We start from the raw sequence: 23,845 nt of genomic DNA, 5'->3' as shown, positions 1-23,845 counted from the left end.
GAACCTCTCTCACGGTCCGACGCCCCCCCCCCGCTCCCTCACCAGTCCCTGTGCAGAATAAACCACACCTTCATTCATCATCCCCTGCCCCAGTCTGAACCAGACTGACACAGACCCTCCTTCACCAGTCCTGTCGCAGATTGATTCAGATACTCTCACCAGTCTCTGTTTCATGTTTAACAAGACGGAACCAGATCCGCTCACCAGTCCCTGTCCAATGCTGAAGCACAATCGTCCCCACTAGCTCCTGTCCCATTCCGTAGCAGACTGAAACAGACACTGCCTCACGAGCGCCTGTCCCAGACTGAATCAGACTGCACCAGATGCTCTCACCATCCACTGTCCCAGTCTCAAACAGAATGAAATCGACCCGATCACCAGGCACTGTCACAGTATGCACCAGACGGAAGTGGACCTCCATCACCATCCTCTGTCCCAGTATGAAAAAGACTGACCCAAACCATCCCTTACCATCTCCTGTCGCAGTGTGAACCACACTGAGCCAAACCCTCTGTCACCAGCCTCTGTCCCATCCTGAACCAGACTGAACCAGACTCATCCTCACCGTTTACTGACACAGTTAGAACCAGACTGACCCAGACCTCCTTCACAATTCACTGTCCCAGTCAGAACCAGACTGACCCAGACCGGTCCCCGCCAGCCCCTGTACCAGACAGAAATAGAATGAACCAAACCTACTGCACCAGCCACCGACTCGGTCTAAACCAGGCTGAAGCAGAATCTCCCGAATCAGTCCCTCTCCCAGTTTGAACAAGAAACTCCCTAATCAGTTCCTGTCCCAGACTGAACCAGAAACTCCATAATCAGCCCCTGTCCCAGACTGAACCAGAAACTCCCTCATCTTTCCCTGACCCAGTCTGAACCAGAAACTCCCTAATCGGTCCCTGTCCTAGTCTCAGCCAGAAACGCCCTAATCAGTTCCTCTCCAAGTATGAACCAAAAATTCCCTAATCAGTCCCTGTCGCAGTCTGAACCAGAAACTCCCAAATCAGTACCTCTTCCAGTTTGAACCATAAACTCCCTAATCAGTCAATTTCTCAGACTGAACCAGATACTCCCTGTTCAGTACATCTCCTCGTCTGAACCAGAAACTCCATAATTAGTCTCTATCCCAGAGTAAACCAGACCCTCGCTAATCAGATCCTGTCACAGTCTGAACCAGAAATATCTCAATCAGTCCCTGTCACAGACTGAAACAGAAATTCCCTAATCAGTCCCTATCCCAGACTTATCCAGAAACTCCCTTGTCAGTCCCTATCCCAGACTGAACCAGAAACTCCCTAATCCGTTCCTTTCCCAGTCTGAACCAGAAACTCTAGAATCAGTCCCTATTCCAGAGTGAACCAGAAACTACCTTATCAGTCCCTGTCCCAGCTTGAACCAGAAACTCCATAATCAGTCCCTATCCCAATGTCAACCAGAAACTCCATAATCAGTCCCTATCCCAGACTGAACCTGAAACATTCTAATCCGTATCTGTCCCTGTCTGAAGCAGAAACACTCTAATACGTCCCTGTCCCAGACTGAATCAGGAACTCCCGAATCAGTTCCTGTCACAGACTAAACCAGAAACTCTCAAGTCAGTCCATGTCCCAGACTGAACAGAAATTCCCTAATTAGTTTCTGCCACAGACTGAATCCGAAACTCCCTAATCAGTCCCTGTTCCAGACTGAACCTGAAATTCACTTATCAGTTCCTCTCACACACTGAAACAGAAACTCCCTAATCAGCAACTATCGCAGTCTGAACTGGAATCTACCTAATCAGTCACTGTCCCAGAGTGAAGCAAAACATTCCGAATCAGTCCTATCATAGACTGAACAAAAAACTCCATGATCAGTCCCTGTCGTAAGCTGAACCTGTCTGTCCTGAACCAGACCCTATCCAGGCGTAACCAGAATCTCTCTAATCATTGCCTGCCCAGTCTGAACCAGAAACTGTCTGATCAGTCGCAATCCCAGACTGAACAAGAAACTCCCTAATCAATCCCTGTCTCAATCTGAAGCAGACCGTCCCAAATCAGACACTGTCAAAGTCTGAACCAGAAGCTCCCGAATCAGTTCCTGTCCAAGACTGAGCCAGAAACTCCGTAATCAGACCCTGTCCCAAGCTGAACCAAAAACTCACTAATCAGCCCTGTCCCAGTCTGAACCACACCTTTCCTAATCTGTCCCTGTCCGAGTCTGAACCAGAATCTCCCTAATCAATCCCTGTCCCACACTGAACCCGAAACACACTAATCAGTATCTGTACCTGACTGAACCAGAAACACCCTAATCAGTATCTGTCCCAGAATGAATCAGGAACTCCCGAATCAGTTCCTGACACAGATTGAACCAGAAACCCCCGAATCAGTCCCTGTTCTAGACTGAACCAGAAATTCCCAAATCAGTTCCTGTCACAGGCTGAACCAGAAACTCACTAATCAGTCCATGTCCCAAACGGAACCAGAAACTCCCTGATCTTTCCCTTTCCCAGGGTGTACCAGAAACGCCATAATCAATCCCTGTCCCAAACTGAACCAGAAACTGCCTTATCAGTCCCTTTCCGAAAGTGAACCAGACCCTGCCTCATCAGACCCTGCCCTAGTCTGAACCAGAAGCTGCCTAATCAGTCCTGTCCTGGACTGACACAGAAACTCCCTAACCAGTCCCTGTCCCAGTATGAATCAGAAACTCACTAATCAGTTCCTGTCCCAGGCTGAACCAGAAACGCCCTAATCTGTACCTATCTCCGAACGAACCAGAAACTCCGTAATCTCTCCCAGTCCATGTCTGAACCAGAAACTCCCTAATCATTCCCCGTCTTAGTCTGAAACAGACCTTCCCTAATCTGTTCCTCTCCCAGACTGAATACGAAACTCCATATTCAGTCCCTGTCCCAGACTGAACCAGAAACTCCCGAATCAGTCACTGTCCCAAACTGACCCAGACCCTCCATAATCAATCCCTGTCCCAGTCTGAACTTGAAACTCCCTCATCAGTCGCTGTCCCAGACTGAACCCGAAAGTCCCGAATTAGTCCCTGTCCCAGACTGAAACAGGAACTGCCTTTTCAGTCCAACTCCCTGTCTGAATCAAACGCTCATTAATTAGACCCTGTCCCAGTCTGAACAAGAAAGTTCCTAAGCCGTCGCTGTCTCAATCTGAACCAGACCCTTCCAAATCAGACACTGTACCAGGCTGAACCATAAACTCCCTTATCAGTGCCTGTCGCAGTCTGAACTCGAAGCTCCATAACCTGCCCCTATCCCAGGCTGAACCAGAAACTCCCTAATCAGTACCTGTCGCAGTCTGAACTCGAAACTCCAGAACCAGCCCCTCTCCCAGGCTGAAGCAGAATGTCTATAATCAGTGCCTGTCGTAGGATGAATCAGAATGTCACTAAACAGCCCCTGTCCCAGACTGAACCAGACCCTCCCTAATCAGCCTATACCGCAGGCTGAACCACTAGCTCCCAAATCCCTTCCTCACCCAGACTGAACCAGAAATTCCAAATACCGTCCCTGTCTCAGTCTGAAACAGAAACTCCCTAATCCGATCCTGTCCTAGTGTAAACCAATCCTTCCTGAGCAAACTTTGTCCCAGACTGAACAGAAAAGCCCTAATCCGTCCGTGTCACAGTCTGAACCAGAATCTTCCCATTCAGTCCCTGCCCCAGAGTGAACCAGAAACTTCCGAATCAGTCCCTGTCCCAGTCTGATGCAGAAACTCCTGAATCAGTCACTCTCCCAAACTGACCCAGAACCTTCGTAATCTATCCCTGTCCCAGTCTGAACCTGAAACTCCCTAATCAGTCACCGTCCCATTCTGTACCGGACCCTCATTCGCTAGTCGCTCTCCCAGTCTGAACCAGAAACTCCCTCATCAGGCCCTGTACCAGTCTGAACCAGAAACTCACGAATCAATATCTGTTTAAATCTGACCCAGAGCCCCCTCGAATCAGACACTGTCCCAGGCTGAACCAGAAACTAATTAATGAGTCCCTCTCCAAGTCAGAACCAGAAGCTTCCAAATGAGACACTTTCCCAGTCTGAACCAGAAACTCCCAAATCAGTCCGTATCCTAAACTGAACCAGAAGCTCCCTAATCAGTCCCTGTCCCAGTCTGAACTAGACCCTCACGAATCAGTCCCTGTCGCAGAAAGAACCAGACCCTCCCTAATCAGTCCATATCACAGTCTGAACCAGACCCTCACTAATCAGTCCCTGTCGCAGAATGAACCAGACCCTCACTAATCATTCCCTGTCGCAGAATAAAGCAGAACCTCGCTCATCAGTCCCTGTCCCAGTCTGAACCAGACCCTCACTAATCAGACCCTGTCCCAGTCTGGAACAGACCCTCACTAATCAGATACTATCACAGACTGAACCAGAAACTCGCTAATCTGTCCCTGTTCAAGGCGGAATCAGAAATACCCTAATCACTCCTGTCCCAGTCTGAATCAGAAACTCGCTAAACATTCTCCTGGCCCAGTCTGAACCAGACCATCTCTAATCAGTCCCCGTCACAATCTGAACCAGACCCTCCCTAATCAGCCTCTGTCCCAGTCTAAACCAGACCCAGCGGTCGCACATTTAAGTTGTATAAGACTCGCACTAGGTTAGATGTAAGGAGCTGGTTATTCACCGGGTAATTAATGGACATCTGGAACAAGGTGTCATTTCATGTGGTGAATGCAATTTCGCTAAGTTCCTTAAACCGAGAGCTGGATCTCAGGGAATCCACGGTTGGAGTGATTTTCTGGACAACGTTTCTATAACCGAGATTGGACGCAGAGGAATTTCATAGATTTTTCCCCCCAAATTGGAAAGTTTCTTTCTGCTTGTTTGCCTACTCCATGAGATAACACTGCTTTGTTTTGGTAGGCGTTTATATATTGTAGTACACAAGGTGTCGGAATTGTGTTATGCAAGCACGGTGGAAAAGAGTGTCTTTACCTGTCCGTAATTATTCAAATGTCTCAATAATTAACGCCACTTTCTGGATTTGGACATTTAATCGTATTCTGTCGCAGTACTGACAGAGAACTCATTGGCCCAGTGCTTTCGAACAAGACGTCAGATCATGGCCCAGGAAATGATGGACATACAAGGTCCCATGGGAGAAGTTTAGAGATTTCTCCCCTCTGTCGATGCAGAATAACCGGTTATTTCTCATATATACTTCAGTGAAGAGATAGATAAATATATAATCGTATCAATAGGCCACCTCGTAGTGAACACGTGACACCCTCAGTGATACGGGTACCAGTTCCCCAATCGGAACATACACCAACAAAATGATTTGCTTCACTTCTTCTTCAACCACTATATACAAGCTGAACATTTAATTCAGTCTCACTGAGAGTATCACCGATGAATACAAGAGCTGACCGGTTATGCTTCAACTGCATAAAACACTGGTTCAGCCACAGTTAGAGTGCAATTCTGGCCACCACATTACAGGAAAGATGTGATTGCACAAGAGAGGGTACAGAGGATATTTAAGAGGATGTTGCCTGGACTGGTGAATGTTGGCTATGATGCAAGATTGGATAGGCTGCAGTTGGTTGCTTTCGAACAGAGAAGGGAGACATTGTTGAGGTGTATAAAATGTTAAAGGTACTAGATAGAATGGATATTTCCCTTAGCAGAGTGGCCAACAACCAGGGTCACAGACTTAAAGTAATTGGTAGACGGTTTAGAGGGGATTTGACGGGTTATGTATTCTTGCCAAGAGTGGTGGGGGTCTGGAACGCACTGCCTGAAAGGAAGGTAGAGGTAGAAATGCTCACCACATTTAAAAAGAGCATTGGATGTGCACTTAAACTGCTGTAACCAACAGGGATACGGACCCAGAGCTGGAAGGTTGGGTTAGACTGTTTAGTTCTTGGTCGGCCTGCGGAGACAGGATAGGTCAAAAATGGCCTCCATCCGTGCTGTGAATTTCTATGATTCTATGATCGTGCTGACCTAGAGCCTGAAGAATATAGTTACATATATTTGTGTAAAAATTATACAATTCAAGAAGTTTTAATTTGAAGGACATTGTTTTCTACGGAGAAAAAGTAATCCTATCTCGACAACAATATTACCAGGTGGATACAGTGGGTTGGTACATAGTGATAAAGTACCAAGTATTTGAGTGAGAGGCGCTTGTTGATGGTCTGGGAGTGCACTGTTCTGTTCAGGGTTGTTGGGGAAGGGGAAATGAGGGGTTGTAGCAGATTGTGTCAGGAGCAGCGTGAACCCCTGATCACCATCCTACAGGGCGCGGAGGAATGAAAATGATATCACTGCTTCATTCCCAACGCTACTGGCATCCCCTGAAATATAAACAGACGAGTTACCTCCTCTTGTTCCCAGGTATCTTTAACCTGTTTCTTGCCAGTTAGTCATTTCGATTCACATAACCGAGAAATGTCGCACAGTGGTTATGTTACTGGACTAGTAATCCAGTAATGACCTGGAGATATAAAAGCCCACTATGGCAGCCGGGGCATTTCAGTACAGTTACTTAATTAAATCTGCAATAAAAAGCTATTGGCAGTAATTGTGACCAGGAAGCTACCGTACAAGTGAAAATAAAATTTCCGGATTGTCTTAAAAGCCCTTCTATTAAACTCCTTCATTACAGGGAAATCTACCGTACTTACCCAGTCTGGCACACATTTGTGACTCCAGACCAAGAGCGCGGATCCAGATTTAGTTTAGGTCTAACTGATCTCTGAAACGGTCGACCGAGCCAAGCAGTTGTACCGAGAACAACGGATGCAGAAGGCGGTTCACCACCACTTTCTCAAGGACAGTTAGGGATGGGCAATAAATCACGGCCTTGCCAGCGACGGCCACATCCCATAAACGGATAAATAAAAGGAACCCTGTACCAATGGAACTTTCTTGTACTCTTCCAGCAACACTATACGCCGCTACCAACAATGGTATGGTTAACAAAGAAAATATTTCCCAGGCTTCAAAAACAATAGCTCCTCAATACCATTGACCTTTTCTGCAAGATCGACAGAGAATAACCAAAGAGCGCAGGCCGATTTCTCCAAACAGGGAGGGCATGGAGGATAATTCCGACTGCAAGCACTCTACATCGAGATCTGGCATCAAAGTGTCAGCTGTGACTCAATGGGAGCACTCACTTCAGTGGCGGAATGTCAGAGGTTCCAGCCCCACACCACAGACTTCAGCATATGCTCCAGGCTGGCACTCCAGTGCACTACTGAGGGCGAGGGCCAACGTCCAAAATGCTGTCTTTTGTGTGAGATATGAAACCAAGGCCCCATCTACTTGCTCAGATTCCATGACATTATGTACACAAACAGTAAGCCTTTCATTAGTCGCTTTTGCCACATGCCTGATATCAATGATTTTATTACCAACAACGTTCACATTATTCCCCAAATAAAAACCCGATGCATTAATCTATCCTTATAACAAGTCGGTAAAAGTAAGGATGGTAACCCATAACAGTTAATACTAAAACAAATCATATATTACTTAACTAATTACATTTAAAAACAATCACACAATGACACAGCACAGAATGAGGCCAGTCGAACAATCATGATTGTGTAGGCTCTATGAAAGTGCTACCCATTAGTGCCACTACAGTGCTCTATCCCCATTGCCCTGTGAATGTTTCCCTTTAAACTATATATCCAATTACATTTTGAAAGTTACCGTTGAAGCGGCCTCAAAAACTTTTTCGAGCAGTGCATTCCAGATTATGATAACGTGGTGCATAAAAAAACTCTCCTCATCAGCCCAGTGGCTATTTATTTGGTATACAACTTAAATACGAATGAGAGGTGATCTTTTTCGAAACGTATAAGATTACGAGGGGCTCGACAAAGTGGATGCAAATGTGATGTTTCCACTGATGGGGGAGACTAGAATTAGGAAGCATAATCTTAGAGTAAGGGGCCGAAAATTTAACATTGAGATGAGAAGGAATTTCTTCTCTCAGTGGGTTGTAATTCTGTAGAATTCGTTGCCTCAGAGAGCTGTGGAAACTGGGTCATTGAATAACTTTAAGATAGAGGGAGACAGTTTCTGAACCGATAAAGGAATACGGGGACATTGGTAGCGGACAGGAATGTTGATCTGAGTCCATGATCGGATCAGCCATGATGATATTAAATGGCGGAGCAGTCTCGAAGGGCCATATGGTCCACTCCTTCTCCTATTTCTTATGTTCCTATGTTCTTATGTAAATATGTGTCCGATGGTACAGCCCCTCTTCCCAGTGGAAGCAGTCTACCTATCTGTCCTGTAAATAAATCCAATAATGTTGAACACCTCTGTTGAATCTCGTCGTATTCCACTTTGCTCAAAGAAGAATAATCGAAGCCTCTCTATTCTCTCCACGTAACGGGATTCCCTCATTCCTGGGATCTTTGTGTTAAATCCCTCAGCATCATCTTCAAGGCAGATATACTTCATATAACGTGGAGCCAGGAATTGGACACATTGCTCTAGATTAGACCTCATCTCTAATTTACAAAGATTGAGAATAACTTCCTTGTGTTTGTACTCTATATAATATCAGAATTAGGAACAGGAGTAAGCCATCTAGCCCTTCGAGCCTGCTCCGCCTTTCAACTCGATTATGGCTGATCTGGCCGTGGACTCAGCTCCACTTACCCGCCCGCTCTCCATAACCCTTAATTCCCTTATTGGTTAAAAATCTATCCATCTGTGATTTGAATACACTCAATGAGCCAGCCTCAACGACTTCCTTCGGCAGAGAATTCCACAGATTCACAACTCTCTGGGAGAAGAAATAACTTTTCAACTCGGTTCTAAATTTGCTCCCCCGTACTTTGAGGCTGTGCCCCCTAGTTCTAGTCTCCCCGAGCAGTGGAACAACCGCTCTGCCTCTATCTTGAAATTATCCTTTGGCATACCATGATGTGGATTTTTTCTTTCGTTAATTTCCTTTCTAATCCTCTGCTTGAACTCCGGGGTCAATGATTGGACATCCTTGGGGTTCTGGGTCGTTTTGCTTTGGGCTCTTGTGATGTTTGGGATCTCTATCTTACACAAGAACATTCCCCACAAGTAACCGTTACCACATTGTGATTCATTAATGGGCTTGGGTGTAGTCCCCTCCAGTTCCCTGGTGATGTTTTATCTTACCCACACACACTTGTGTGGATTTCCTTGGTTCGAGCTATTCGTGCATGTCCATGATTGGTTCAGCCATGACGGACCCTTTTCCAGGCTTGTCCATTCCACTTCAATTTGCCCCATTTTGCATTTTCCGTGAAAGATTGAGTTTGTATTGGAAATATTTTATTGATACCCCTCTGGACAACTTATCGCTGGGTCGTGGTATAAGATGGAGTTACCCAGTATTCCTCCGAGTAGGACTAAGGTCCTGTAAAACACAACATGTTTTCCGGCATCACCAGTCGGTTAGGGTTTCATGTTATGCATAATGTTTTAACTGTATCCAATGTGTCCACCGTCCGGTTCCCCTTATCGCCACAAACATGCAGCTGTCGCTTACCATTATTACATGGTGAGTGCCTGTCCATTTTGCTGAGAATCCTGGCTTCTCGGCGTATATTTCTACCGTTACCTTGCTCCCAATCTGTGGTTTCTGAGCCTTTTGTTCCTTGGTGCCAGCTTCCCAGTCCTTGATCACTTGTTGATCCCTGGTGTATGCCTCAGATCTTTTAATTGTTAACATAATTGCATCACTAATCTCCTTACTCGGTCCCGGTAGGATCTGACTAAGGTCCGATATCATCACTCCCCATCACAAGAAACGCAGGTGATCTCATTGCTCTTCCTGTCATTCGTTCGAAAGGCGTGCGGCTAGTGGTCCGGTTTCGGCTCGCCCTGAACTTCGTTAAAATGAGGGTCAGTATATCTACCGATCCTTTTCCTCTTTCGTTGATCACTTTGGCCAGTGCCTTCTTCAGGGTCCTATTCATTCGTTCTACTAATCCGGATGATTCCGGATGATAGGGGATATGGAATTTATGCCCGGTTCCCATTAGGCAGCATGTTTGTTTCATTATTGATTAGTGAGGTTTGTAATCTGATCTGAGTCTATCAGTAAGGGCAATCCTCAACTTGGTATAATTTCTTCTGCTAATATTCTAGCCACCGTCTCATGGAGCAAATTTTGTTGTAATTGCTTCAACCCATTTTCTGAATTGATCTATTATAACCAAGCAATACATTTTCCCCTGGTGATTTGACAGTGGGCCCATGAAGCCTGTCAGCATGTTTTACCATGCTCCCTTTTGTCGGGGTTGCTCTCTCATTCTCAACTTTGTTTTTTCACCAAGGTAAAGCTTTGCGCATGTTAAGCACTTCCCACAGTAATTTTCTTTATCTCTTCCCATTCCCTTCCACCACCAACATCGGGACATTGAACTCGTCATTCTGGTCTTACCTGTGTGTGCATATCCGTGCTATATACTCATTAGGTGTTGTCGGATGCACCCTGGGCTATCACATTACAATCTTTTCTCCAGATTCCATCCATTCCTTGTTTAGCTTCCTGCCTTTTCCATTCAACATTTCCCTGCTGTAGGTTTGCCTCCTGTACGTTAAACATATTTATTTCTTCCGGTCCAAGCGCACAGGTGCTTATTTTAGCCCATAGGCCCCATGCTTCTGGCAATTTCCAACCTGCCTCCTCTGCCTATGCATTGCCTTGCTGATGCCGGTCAGTTATTTTCTTATGGGCTTTGATTTTTATTATTGCATATTCCTGGGGCTGGAGGGAAGTCTCTACCTGTTCGGTAAATATGTGCTCGTGTCAAATTGTTCCTCGCCCCGATGTCATGTCAGCTCGCGGAGTCCAGGCTATCATGTAATTGTGGACCACCCCAAATGCGTATCAGTTGTCTTTACATATATTTATCCTTTTACCTTTTGCCCCTTTGAGGACTTCCGTTAGGGACACTAATTCAGCGACTTGGGCTGAGAGGCTCGATTCCGATTAAGCTACTCCCCGTGTTTGCCCTTCACCATCTGTGGTCCCCTACTATTCTCTATTTCTTCACTCAAATGTTCCAGTGGGGGTTATATTGTTATCGATGCAGGCAGTGAAGGTGCGCTGTCGGTCTCCCAGTTACTGCTGCACATATTGTAACATTCCTACTGCTTACTTCTGCCTCTTCCATCTATTTTATTTTAGCTTTTAGCTCCTGTATTATCTGATCCTTTCTTTCCATCACTTTATTTTGTACCCGATAGAAGGCTAATACTACCGTGTGAGCCCGGTCTCCTTTATTCCTTGGCTTGCACTTTGCCTGCCTATCCATTGTGTCGTCTGGTTGCCATTCCTATTTCTTCATTCCCTCATTTAGTGTTATGTTTTTACCTGCTAGCATTTGCCGTATAGATCCTGAGAGTAACCAGTCGTATTCCCCGCCATTTCTAAGATTGCTAAGAGACTACCATTCCCTTAGTGGGCTACTCTTGAACCTCCATCGTGTCTTTGAACGATTCTTGGTCGTTAGTACCATACGCCGGTTAAACTCATTTCAGCCTACTCACACCACAAATTTTCCTTATTCCTTGATCTCCGACCTCTCCTTGTCGCATTTATTTGTTCTCTCTGTGGATCTCCTGCTTTCCCGTAAACAGTTTAACAGCTCCAACTTGGAGGTGGTATTTAATAAAAGGTATTCACCCCAACAGCTGCCACATCGTTTCGGGTTTGCGTTTCAGAATCCTGCAAACTACGCCAATTGATGGGGAGCATCGCCCTTCGACTCAATTAACAAACCCGGAATCAACAGTCTGATACCTTCAATAATGTTCAACGATTTTTTATTTCAGCACGTACAGGGGGAGCATTTCACTTCCCATGCGCCTGAGAGGATCTCAAACGAACTGTTCAAATTACACGTTAATTATACAGGTTTTGGCACATGAGTGACCTCGTGGACAGACCTTAACAGTGACGTGATTGGTTTTTCCAAAGCGTGATCGAAAACCCAATTGGTCACTTCTTCCAGGTGTCACTTGCCTTATATTGTTATATTGTTGTACAAGTTTATCTTTGGATTTTTTTTGTTGCTCCTTTGAGTCCGAGGTCAACGCGTGGTCATCTGGTGTGTTTTATGCGGAGGTGTGTTTTTAAGCATAGCTCTTGTTGAGATAGCTCAGGGCCTTCACAATAGCCAGATAACATCTTTGCTAATCAACCATGCCTTTGCAGATGGTCAATAGAGTCGTTCCAGGATGAAAGTGGATTAATTTATATAGAGTGGGCGAAAGAAGGAGGAATTGAAATCTCGTCATGGATCAAATGGGGAGACTGGAGCAAAGCAGCCCAGCGAGGGGAATCACTGAGGGAGGGGAGGCAGTGATCATTGCGAAAGACTGTTACTGAATCCAGGCTGGTTCTGAGTTCGGCTGATCTCACACCCAGTGAGGGTCTGAGCCCAAACACACACCGAATGGGACATTGTAGAGAGGGATTTATCTGTGTCTAACCCGTGTGCACCAGCTCTGGGAAAGTTTGATGGGACAGTTAAGAGGGAGCGTTTCTCTGTATCTAACCGGTGATGGACATGCCCTGGGTATGTTTGATGGGACAGTCTAGAGGGAGCTTTACTCTGCATCTAACCCGTGGTGTACCTGTCCTAGGATTGTTTGATTGGATATTGTGCAGGAGCTTACCTTTGTATCTAACCCGCTGTATCTGACCTGGGAGTGTTTGATCGGGACAGTGTCGTGGGAAGTTTACTCTATATGTAACCGGTGCTCTACCTGCGCTGGAAGTATTTGATGGGCAGTATAGAGGGAGCTTTAATCTGTATCTAACTTGTGCTGTACCTGCTTTGGGAGTGTTTGATGGGACGGTGTAGAATGAGCTTTGCTCTGTATCTAATCCCGTGCTTTACCTGTCCTGGGCGTGTTTGGTGGGCCAGTATAGAGAAAAATTTATTGTGTGTCTAACTCGTTCTGTACCTGCACTGGGAGTGTTTGATGGGACGATGTAGAGAGAGTTTTACTGTGTAACTAACCCTGTGATGTCCCTGCCGATGGAATAATTTAACCTGAACTGGTTGTCATTCTCCATGCCTCAAATTGCTGAGCATTTAACGCAGATGCAGCATTTTTGTTGGTCAGTCGTATTATTACGAAACTCATTCTGTTCAGCCTGGCAGTTTCTGTCTCTGGCTGGGGTTCATGTTCCTCAGGCACTTCCTTCATTCGTCAGCGCTGAGTGTTGCGATTGAAGCAGCGGTGGCATCATGTTCTGTCTCCATCGTGATTCCACCTTCATAACTTTGACTGTCTGCCCTCCTGCCCGAGCTTCTCTTCTGCTGCAACCTTCATCTGTGATTTGGTTACATTTATCCTTGAGATACTTAGAGGAAACAGATACAAATAATGTAATAGGTATCGGAGCAATGCTTTATAATGCGTGGATTGAATCCCGGCGCGGGATGTGATCAGAACCAGGCTCATGCTCCGCTAAGCAAATGATATATGACGAGCAGCAAACAAAGCAGACATTCGGACCGACTGCTCCATGCTGGCGTTTATGCACAACACACACCACCACCCTCGTGCGGAGGGGGAGCGGAATGACAGATGGCATCGTCGTCCGACTGCTTCGGGACATGGCCAAGCGGACCATCAGCTGGTCCAGGCAGCGGGCGGTCGAGATGATCGTTCAGCCCGGCTGCTTCCGTCTCTTCCGCGGATACTTTCAAGCCAGGATATGGAGCACGCGGTGTCCACCGGAATGTTCGCGGCCTTCCACGAGAGGTGGGTGCCGGAGGGAATGAAGTGCATCAACAACACCGGTAAACACATTTAATTTGATTCTTCAATGGTAAAAGTGTAATTTGATTACAGTTATCGGTTTTATTGCACATATATGTCATCGCAGCGCATTTGGAACGAGGTGACATGATGGGTCCAAGTCAGCATGGATTTGTGAAAGGGAAATCATGCGTGACAAAACTTTTGGAATTTTTTGAGGTTGTTTCCAGTAGAGTGGACAAGGGAGAATCTGTTGATGTGGTATATTTGGACTTTCAGAAGGCTTTCGACAAGGTCCCACACAAGAGATTAATGTGCAAAGTTAAAGCACATGGGATTGGGGGTAGTGTGCTGACATGGATTGAGAACTGGTTGTCAGACAGGAAGCAAAGAGTAGGAGTAAATGGCTACTTTTCAGAATGGCAGGCAGTGACTAGTGGATCTGTTCTGTCGTCCCAGCTGTTTACACTGTATATTAATGATTTCGACGAGAGGATTAAATGTAGTTTCTCCAAATTTGCGGATGACACTAAGTTGGGTGGCAATGTGAGCTGCGAGGAGGATGCTATGAAGCTGCAGAGTGACTTGGATAGGTTCGGTGAGCGGGCAAATGCATGGCAGATGAAGTATAATGTGGATAAATGTGAGGTTATCCACTTTGGTGGTAAAAACAGAGAGACAGACTATTATCTGAATGGTGACAGATTAGGAAAAGAGAAGGTGCAACGAGACCTGGGTGTCATGGTACATCAGTCATTGAAGGTTGGCATGCAGGTATAGCAGGTGGTTAAGAAAGCAAATGGCATGTTGGCCTTCATTGCAAGGAGATTTGAGTACAGGGGCAGGGAGGTATTGCTACAGTTGTACAGGGCTTTGGTGAGGCCACACCTGGAGTATTGTGTACAGTTTTGGTCTCCTAACTTGAGGAAGGACATTCTTGCTATTGAGGGAGTGCAGCGAAGGATCAGCAGACTGATGCCCGGGATGGCGGGACTGATATATCAAGAAAGACTGGATCATAAGGGCTTGCATTCAATGGAGTCAGAAGAAGGAGAGGGGGTCTCATAGAAATGTTTAAAATTCTGACGGGTTTAGACAGATTAGATGCAGGAAGAATGTTCCCAATGTTGGGGAAGTCCAGAACCAGGGGTCACAGTCTAAGGATAAGGGGTAAGCCATATACGACTGAGATGAGGAGAAACTTCTTCACCAAGAGAGTGGTGAACCTGTGGAATTCTCTACCACCGAAAGTTGTTGAGGCCAATTAACTAAATATATCCAAAAAGGAGTTAAATAAAGTCCTTACTACCAGGGGGATCAAGGGATACGGCGAGAAAGCCGGAAAGTGGTACTGAAGTTGCATGTTCAACCATGAATTCATTGAATGGCGGTGCAGGCTCGAAAGGCCGAATGGCCTACTTCTGCAACTATTTGCTATATTTTCTATGGTTCTATAATGAGGGAGCAATTCATATATAGTATAAATCAAAATCGTTGTATTTCAGGATAAACAACCCAGCTGATTGTAACTTAGGTACTTAGAATATGAACAAACTTTCATATTTTCTCGTCTGATATTCTCTGCACAAGTGGAAACCAACAGGTGAAAAGCTGCAGCAATTAATCTCTTCCATTTGTGTTCAAATACTTTAAATACTCGTTTCAAGGACACCCTCAAAGCCTCCATATTAAAATGCAACATCCCCACCGACACATGGTAGTTCCGAGCCAAAGACCACCCTAAGTGGAGAAAATGCATCCGGAAGGGCGATGATCACCTCGAGTCGTCACCGAGAACATGTAGAAACCAAGCGAGGGCTGCGGAATGAGCGTGCGGCAAACCAGACTCCCCACCCACCATTTTCTTCAACCACTCTCTGTCCCGCCTGTGACAGAGACTGTAATTACCATGTTGGACAGTTCAAGTCACCTGATAACTCACTTTTAGCGTGGAAGCAAGTCTTTCTCGATTTCGAGGGGCTGCCTATGATGATGATGTTACATAAGCATTTGGCGGCTCATTGACTGAGGGATGGGTCGTCTGATTTAATGCTGATAAATGAATTTAGTTGGTGATTTCATTGTCAATGATTGTTAATTATTTTAGTTTGGAGTCTATTCCTTGCTCCTAAATTAATGTTTAATTTACCTGTTTATTTCCCTGCCTGACAGTTAACATCCTGACGATTGTGATCCTGCCTCGTGGAAAGTGCGGTCTCTCCAGATGTGTCACTCGCTATCTGGTTGCCATGGCAGCGACGGATCTCCTGGACATTATCCTCGACCTGATACTGAGGCACATTCCGATTCTTTACCAGAAAGAGTTCCATTTCGTGCGGTTCTTCCACTTGTGTAATATTCACGCCGTCTTACTTCACGCAGCCACAGATTGTTCTATCTGGTTCACCGTCAGTTTCACCTTTGATCGCTTTGTTGCCATTTGTTACCAGAAGCTGAAAACTAAATTAAGCACCGAGAGAACGGCGGCTGTGTTTGTGGGAACCGTGACTTTGCTGAGAGGGTTCAAGAACATTTTCTGGTATTTTATGTTGACACGTTTCTATCTACTTGAAAACATGTCCTGGTTTTGCTATATAACAGATGATGTTCTGAATTCACCGGTCTGGGCAGCAATCATATTCCTTCATTATCTTCTCACCCCATTTTTCCCATTTGCTCTGATTCTGCTGCTCAATACTGTCACCGCCAGGCATATTATATTGGCCAGCAGAGTCCGCAGGCAACTCCGGGTTGCCAGCAGTGGGGAGTGTCCCAGTGACCCAGAGATGGCGAGCCGCATGAATTCCATCATTTTACTGTTTGTTATCTCCGGCAATTTCATCCTGTTGTGGGCGGTGCTTATGGTGAATTCTATCTGGACCCAGATGTACCTTTTGGGCTATGATTCTGTATATATACCTTTTTATGTAATGGACGTTGGAATAATGCTCCAGCTGCTGAGTTGCTGCACAAACACGGCAATTTATGCCGTGACCCAGACTAAGTTCAGACAGCAGTTGAAGAATGTAAGGAAATATCCCTTCACACTGATTCTGAAATTAATTAAGCAATGAGAAGACGCAGACATGTTCCTGCATCAGACTCCCTGTATGCTGATATTGTGAGCGAGCTGCTCTCCCCGGCGTGGCCAGTGATTCGCGTGAATAACAATACTCTCACTCATGCACTGTCTACAACGGTCTCCCTATGATGGGCCTACAGTCCGGGGGAATCATCATCAGCATCATCGGCAGTCCCACGAAATATAGAAGCATAGAAACATAGAAAATAGGTGCAGGAGTCGGCCATTCGGCCTTTCGAGACTGCACCACCATTCAATAAGATCATGACTGATCATTCACATCAGTAGCCTTTTCCTGCTTTCTCTCCATACCCATTGATCCATCCGTGAGGGCCATATTTTGATTATATTTAACGAATTGGCATCAACAACTCTCTGTGGTAGTGAATTCCACAGGTTCACAACTCTCTGAGTGAAAAGTTTTCTCCTTATCTCGGTCCTAAATTTCTTACGCATTATCCTAAGACTCTGACCAGTAGCTTTGGACTTCCCCAACATTGGGAACATTCTTTCTGCATCTAAACTGTCCAGTCCCGTCAGAATTTTATATGTTTCGAAGAGGTCCCCTCTCATTCATTTAAACTCCTGTGAATACAGGCCCAGTGGATCCAATCTCTTCTCATATGCCAGCCATGCATCCCGAGAATCAGTCTGGTGAAACTTCGCTGCACTCTCTCAATAGCAAGACGGTCCTTCCTCAGCTTAGGACACCAAAACTGATCATGATAATCCAGGTGATGCCTCACCAAGGCCCTGCACAACTGCAGTAAGACCTCCCTGCTCCAATACTCAATTCCCCTAGCTATGAACGCGAACATGCCATTTGTCTTGTTCACCACTTGCCAACTTTCAATAACAGATGCATCATGACTCCCAGGTCTCGTTGCACCTCCCCTTTTACTAATCAGCCACCATTCAGATAATATTCTGCCTTCACGTTTTCGCCATCCAAATTGATAAATTCACAATTATCCATATTATACCTCATCTGTCATGCATTTGCCGAAACACCGAACATGTCCAACTCAACCTGCAGCCTGTTAGCATAATCCTCACAGCTCATACCGCCACCCAGCTTAGTATCATCTTCAAACTGGGAGATATTACACACAATTCCTTCAGCTAAATCATCGATGTAAATTGTAAATTGCTGGGGTCCCAGCACTGAGCCCATCTGCACGCAACTAGTCACTTCCTGCCATTCTGAAAAGGACCCGTTCATCCCGAATCTCTGCTTCCTGTCTGCCAAACAGATCTCTATCCACGTCAAAATATTACCACCAATACCATGTGCATTAATGTTGCACAACCATCTCTTGTGTGGGCCTTTGTCCAACGCTTTTTTGGAAGACACCACAACCACTGGTTACGCCTTGTCCACTCTACTCGTTAAATCCTCAAAAGATTCTTGAAGATTGGTCAAGCATGAAGAGGGCTTACTTCCACGGCAAAAAATGATGCATTGGGAGCGAAATCGAGGAGCAATAATTTAGGCAAGTTATTGTGAAGTCCAAAAACGTTAGGTTGGTAATAGTGATATTTGGAAAGTAATCAGCGTGTTCACATCATAGGGAGGTAGTTCTGTGCCGTGTGTGGGAAGCAAATCAATAAATCATCCGGCGTGCAGAAGCACGCGATAGTTCACACTGACGAGAGCTACCAGTCAGAGGCACTGACTGTGGAAAGTCATTTACGCACTCGTTCCACCTGCTGACACATTAAGAGTTCACACTGGAGAGAGATTGTTTACCTGCCACGGGCGTGCGAAGGGATTCACTCAGTCCACGACCCCCATACAACAGCAGTGGATTCACAGCGGAGAGAAACAAGTTAAATCTTAGAAAAAGGGGACATTAAAAACAAAGAATCATATAAAATAGTTGCAGGAGTAGGCCATTCGGCCCTTCTAACCTGCACAACCATTCAATAAGATCATGGCTGATCATTCACCTCAGTACCCATTTGCACCTTTCTCTCCATAACCCTTCATCCATTTAGCTGTAAGGGCCATATCTAACTTCCTCTTGACTATATCCAATTAACTGGCATTAACAAATATCTGCAGTAGGGAATTCCACAGGTTAAGAACTCCCTGAGTGAAGACGTTTCTCCTCATCTCAGTCCTACATGGCCTACCCCTTATCCTAAGACTATCCGCTGGTTCTGGACTTCTACAACATCGGGAATATTTTTCCTGCATCTAACCTGTCGAGTCCGGACAGAATTTTAGTTGTTTCTATGAGATCCCTTCGCATCCTTCTGAACTCCAGTGAATACAGTCCCAGTCGCTCCAGTCTCTCCTCATATGTCTGTCGTGCCATCCCGGGAATCAGTCTGGTAAACCTTCGCTGCACTCTGTCAATAGCAAGAACGTCCTTGCTCAGATTAGGAGACCAATATTGAACACAATATTCCAGGTGAGGCCTCACTGAGGACCTGTACAACTGCAGTAAGACATCCCTGCTACTATATTCAAATCCCCTCGCTATGAAGGTCAACAACCAATTTGACTTCTTCACCGCCTGCTGTACCTGCATGCCACCTTTCAATGATTGATGTACCATGGCACCCAAGTCTTGTTACACCTCCCCTTTCCCTAATCTGCTATCATTCAGATAATATTCTGAATGGCGGCAGATTAGGAAAAGGGGAGGTGCAACGCCCATTTAAACCTGATATGAGGAGGAATTTCTTCTTTCAAAGCTTAGTAGAGGTGTTAAATTCGCTGCCTCAGAGCGCTGTGGAAGGTGGGTCATTGAATAAAATTAAGACAGAAATAGACAGTTTATTAACAGATGTGGGGATAACGGGTTATGGGGAACACTCAGGGATGTTGACATGAATCCGTGATCAGATCAGGCTTGCTCCTATTAAATGGTGGAGCAGGCTCGAAGGGCAGTGTGGCTTGCTCCTGCTCCTATTTCTTATGTTCTTATGTCCATATGCCGTTAAATGTACCGTGTATGGCAATGGATCCACCCATCCCTCCCGCTTGATGGTGCATCAGCGAGTTCACACTGGGGAGAGCAGTGCAAGGAAGGTACACTAGGGGTCCCATGCGTCCTGCCACCTTCAAAACAGATACACCGTTTTGGGTACTTTTGAGGGGGATGACTCATCAGGAGGGAGCAGCAGCAGCCAAGGTCAAGGCACCGTGGGAGCCTCTGCTGCACAGGAGGGCAGGAAAATCAGTGGGAAAGTTATAGTGAGAGGGGATTCGATTGTAAGGGAAATAGCTCGGCGTTTCTGCAGCCGCAACCGAGACGCCAGGATGGTATGTTGCCTCCCTGGTGCAACAGTGAAGAATGTCTCGAAGTGGGTGCAGGAAATTCTGAAAATGGAGGGTGAACAGCCAATTGTCGTGGTGCTGTAGATACCAACGATGTAGGTAAAAAACGGGATGAGGTCCTACGAGACGAATTTCGGGAGCTAGGAGCTAAATTAAAAGCTAGGATCTCAAAGGTAGTAATCTCAAGAATGGTAGCAGTGCCACGTGTTGTCAGAGGAGGAATTGCAGGATAGCTCAGATGAATACGTGGCTTGAGAAGTGGTGCAAGATGGAGGGATTCAAATTCCTAGGACATGGGAACCGGTTCTGGGGGAGGTGGGACCAGTACAAACCGGATGGTCTGCACCTGGGCAGGACCGGAACCAATGTAATCGGGAGAGTGTTTGTTTGTGATGTTGGGGAGGATTTAAGCTACCATCATGGGGGATGGGAACCTATGCAGGGAGACAGAGGGAAGTAAAATGGAGGCAGAAGCAAAAGATAGAAAGGGGAATAGTATGGGTGGAGGGCAGATAAACCCAAGGCAAACAACAAAAAGGGCCGCATAACAGAAACATTCTGAAGAGGCAAAGTGTGTTGAAAATACAAGCCTGAAAGCTCTGTGAGAATGGATATGATGTATTTTGCATCACAGAGACATGGCTCCAGGTTGACCAAGGTTGGGAACGCAACAGCCAGGGGTATTCAACATTTTGAAGGATAGGAGAGAGGAAAAGGAGGCGGGGTGGCGTTGCTGATTAAAGAGGAAATTAATCCTTTAGTAAGTAGGGACATTGGTCTGGATGATGTGGAATAGTTATGGGTGGAGCTGCGTTATTCCAAAGGGCAGAAAACGTTAGTAGCACCACCAAACAGTAGTAGTGATGTTGGGGACAGCATCAAACAAGAAATAAGCGGTGTGTGTAATAAAGGTACATCAGTTATCATGGGCGACTTTAATCTACATATTGATTGGGCTAACCACACTGGTAGCAATGCAGTGGTAGAGAATATCCTAAAGTGTATTAGGGATTGTTTCTAGACCAATATGTCTCGGAACCAACTGGAGAGCTGACCATCATAATGTGAAGTGTAATGAGAAGGGACGATTTAGCAATATTTTTGTGCGAGGCCCCTTAGGGAAGAGTGACCATAATATGGTAGATTTCATTATTAAGATGGAGAGTGACACAATTAATTCGGAAACTAGGGTGCAGAACTTAAGGAAAGGTAACTTCGACGGTATGAGGCGTGAATTGGCTAGAATAGACTTCCTAAGGATACTTAAAGTGTTGATAGTGGATAAGCAATGTCAAACATTTAAAGATCACATGGATGAACTTCAACAATTGTAATCTCTGTCTAGGGTAAAAATGAAACGGGGAAGGTGGCTCAACCATGGCTAACAAGGAAAATTAAGGATAATATTAAAGCCAAGGAAGAGGAATATAAATTGGCTAGAAAAAGTTACAAACCTGAGGACTGGGAGAAATTTAGTATTCAACAGAGGAGGACTAATGATTTAATTGATGGGAGGAACATAGATTACGAGAGGAAGCTTGCAGGTACATAAAACCTGATTGCAAAAGCTTCTAAAGAAATGTGAAGAGAAAAAGATTAGTAAAGGCAAATGCATGTCGCTTGCAATCGGATTCGTTGAATTTATAATGGGGAACAAAGAAATGGAAGACCTATTGAACAAATACTTCGGTTCTGTCTTCACGAAGGAATGCACAAATAACGTTCCGAATGCACTAGGGGACAATGTGTCTGGTGAGGAGGAACTGAAGGATATCCTTATTCGGCAGGACATTGTTTTCGGGAAATTGATGGGTTTGAAGGCCGAGAAGTTGACAGCACGGAAGGAGGCCATTGTCACATGCGCAATGAACATTTAAAACCAGTTTTTGTTTCAGAAATAATGTTTCCGCCCGGGCTTGAACCAGGGACTTTTCGCATGTGAGGCGAATGTGACAACCGCTACACTACAGAAACTGGAGCCTAGTTCTATGCCCAGAGAGAAGTGTTCAGCAACAAGCTGAAATACTCAATCCCTCTCTCTGCAAAAAGTTCCTTTCACAACATTTCTCTGACCGGAACTGCACCAAACAAAAATATTCCTTTCAAGTATGCAAATTATTTTCGTTTCACTTTTATTTTGCTTTCATGGTATAACAACGTTAATTAATCGATATTCTTCTTTTGCACAATGAAAGAAATGCTAACTGAGGGAAAGTCAGTCGGTCAATAATTGAGTCTGTGCTCTGCATGTTGCTAATGTAGCCAAGGTGATCCAAAGATCGGTGGGAAAGCAAGTTGTGAGGAGGACACAAACAATCTGCAAAGCGATATCGATAGGTTCAGCAGCTGGGCAGTAATTTGTCAGATGGAGTATACTGTGGGAAATATGAGGTTATCCACTGTGGTCGGGATAATAGTCAGGCCATCCTGACTATTCAGTGCTGTGTGTGGCCACCTGCAGGTTGATTTTGAACTTTTGTGTCCTGTCACATGAAATAGATGAGGGCAGCAGGCGTATCTCTGCCTGACACCGGGGAAATAGTGAGAGAGACCTTGGAGCAAGGGTCTGGTTATTGCCAAACAGCAAAGGAAATATTAATTCTGGAAAACAAATGCCTAACTGGAGAGTGACCCCGACCTGATTTGAACACACAACCTTCGGATCTAGAGTCAGACACACTACCGTTGCGCCACGAGGCCTACAAAGGAAGCAGGCGATGTTCGTCGAAATGAAGCTTCTGCAATACAAGGGGCTTGGAAATCAGGAAAACCAGTTTCGAGGTTTGCAGTTCGAGATAAACCCATGGTGCGGGGCCAACAGGCCCCTGGCAGCCATCAGCGACAGGAAGATACCACTGAAGCAGTCCTGGCTAGCTCAGTCGGTAGTGTATGAGTCTCTTAATCTCAGGGTTGTGAGGTCAAGCTCCACGTAGAGCGATTTATTTTCCTTAAATTTTTATCTTGCTTTCACAGAAAAACATCATTAAATAACCCATAAATTATTTTGCACGATGAAAGAAATGCGAACTGAGGGAGAGTTGATCATTTAATCATTTGTTCTGTGCTGTGTACAAGAACACCAGAACCAGGAGCAGGAGTCGATCATTTGGCCCTTCGAGCCTGCCTTCTTTTGCACAGAAAGAAATTATAACCGTGTTTTTAAATTAGCAGTACGAGATATTTAGAGGGCAGCTTTCAATGCTTCACAAAATCATCCATTTCGTTACAACCACCCGGTATCGATTCCCGGTTTGGGAAGTAACTTTGATATCACTGTTTGTAATTGAAGTTGGGTCATTTTATGAAGTTCGATGGATGTCCCAAAGCACTTCAGAGTGGTGTCCAAACAAATGAGTTTGTAATTAAAAACACTGAATATCAGGAGTGGGATTTGAACCCACGCCTCCAGAGGAGACTGCGACAGGAACACAGCGCCTTACACTGCTCGGCCATCCTGACTGTTGGATATTCCAGTTGCAAGTTATTACACTGGAAACATTTTCAGAACGGGCTCTTGTTCAGTTTTCCTGGAAGGCCCAGTGACCGGGATATCCTCTCCCCCGGGGTTTTCCTGAGCCTGTGCTCGGTGTACGGGGAGCTTTGGCACGGGTCCGAGGTAGCTTACATGTGTAGGCTGCTTGCTGGCTACAGGTGTTCTCTTACCAGTGTGCTCAATTCTTCAAACGACTTGCTTGCTGGTTTCTCGGGTGCCAGC

At 45.5% G+C, this 23,845-nt stretch overlaps 2 non-coding genes across 2 annotated transcripts; both read right to left on the bottom strand.

Annotated features, from left to right (window-relative positions):
• Positions 1–22,031: 22,031 nt before the first annotated feature.
• trnav-cac (transfer RNA valine (anticodon CAC)) lies at positions 22,032–22,104 on the bottom strand. The gene has a single exon. It is a non-coding gene; the product is annotated as a tRNA-Val (tRNA).
• Positions 22,105–23,506: 1,402 nt separating this feature from the next.
• Positions 23,507–23,589, bottom strand: trnar-ccu (transfer RNA arginine (anticodon CCU)). Its single transcript has one exon. It is a non-coding gene; the product is annotated as a tRNA-Arg (tRNA).
• Positions 23,590–23,845: the final 256 nt, after the last annotated feature.

This window comes from Pristiophorus japonicus, unplaced genomic scaffold (assembly GCF_044704955.1).
Source record: "Pristiophorus japonicus isolate sPriJap1 unplaced genomic scaffold, sPriJap1.hap1 HAP1_SCAFFOLD_29, whole genome shotgun sequence".
NCBI classification, from domain to species: Eukaryota; Metazoa; Chordata; class Chondrichthyes; family Pristiophoridae; genus Pristiophorus; species Pristiophorus japonicus.
The sequence above is the reverse complement of the archived record's forward strand: the minus strand, read 5'-3'. Positions and strand labels throughout refer to the sequence as shown.